The sequence below is a fragment of the Rhinoraja longicauda genome, chromosome 18 (assembly GCF_053455715.1).
Source record: "Rhinoraja longicauda isolate Sanriku21f chromosome 18, sRhiLon1.1, whole genome shotgun sequence".
In the NCBI taxonomy this organism is placed as follows: domain Eukaryota; kingdom Metazoa; phylum Chordata; class Chondrichthyes; order Rajiformes; family Arhynchobatidae; genus Rhinoraja; species Rhinoraja longicauda.
Window position 1 is genome coordinate 39,613,052 of NC_135970.1, and position 1,173 is coordinate 39,614,224.

Genomic DNA, 1,173 nt, shown 5'->3' on the forward strand with positions numbered 1-1,173 from the left:
GCTCTTGGATTCCCCTGTTGTTGGTATCTCTCACCTGTCTGATCTTGAGTACTGTTTTAATTATTCATTCCCAGACCACTGCTCCCTTATGCTGATCTCACCCTCCTCTCTCGTAGCCCAGACCGTCACACAAACCAACCTCCCTAAACATTGACCCCATCTACACCTCACGCTGCCTCAACAAGACCACCAGCATCACCAAGGACCAGTCTCGCCCCAGGCACTCCCCCCTCTCCCCTCTCCCATCAGGCAAGAGGTACAGAAGTTTGAAAGTGCACACCTCCAGATTCAGGAACAGTTTCTTCCCAGCTGTTATCAGGCAACTGAACCGTCCTCTCACCAACTGGAGAGATGTTTATTCACAAAAATGCTGGAGTAACTCAGCAGGTCAGGCAGCATCTCGGGAGAGAAGGAATTGGTGACGTTTCGGGTCGAGACCCTTCTTCAGACTGATGTCAGGTGGGTGGGACAAAGGAAGGATATAGGTGGAGACAGGAAGATAGAGGGAGAACTGGGAAGGAGGGGGAGGGAGGGACAGAGGAACTATCTAAAGTTGGAGAAGTCGACGTTCATACCACTGGGCTGCAAGCTGCCCAGGCGAAATATGAGGTGCTGTTCCTCCAATTTCTGGTGGGCCTCACTATGGCACTGGAGGAGGCCCATGACAGAGAGGTTAGACTGGGAATGGGAGGGGGAGTTGAAGTGCTCGGCCACCGGGAGATCAGTTTGGCCAATGCGGACCGAGCGCAGGTGTTGAGCGAAGCGATCGCCGAGCCTGCGTTGGTTTCGCCGATGTAAATAAGTTGACATCTGGAGCAGCGGATGCAATAGATGAGGTTGGAGGAGGTGCAGGTGAACCTTTGTCTCACCTGGAAAGACTGTTGGATGGAGTTGAGGGGGAGGTAAAGGGACGGGTGTTGCATCTCGTGCGGTTGCAGGGGAAAGTGCCCGGGATGGGGTGGTTTGGGTAGGAAGGGACGAGTGGACCAGGGAGTTACGGAGGGATGTCCTGACCTCCCATCATCCTCACTGGAGACCTTGAAACCATCTTTAATCGGACTTCTTTGGTCTTGATCTTGCACTAGACATTATACCCTTTATCCTGTATCTATACGCTGTGGATAGCTTAATTGTAATCATGTACAGTCTTTTCTTTGACTGGATAGAACGTAA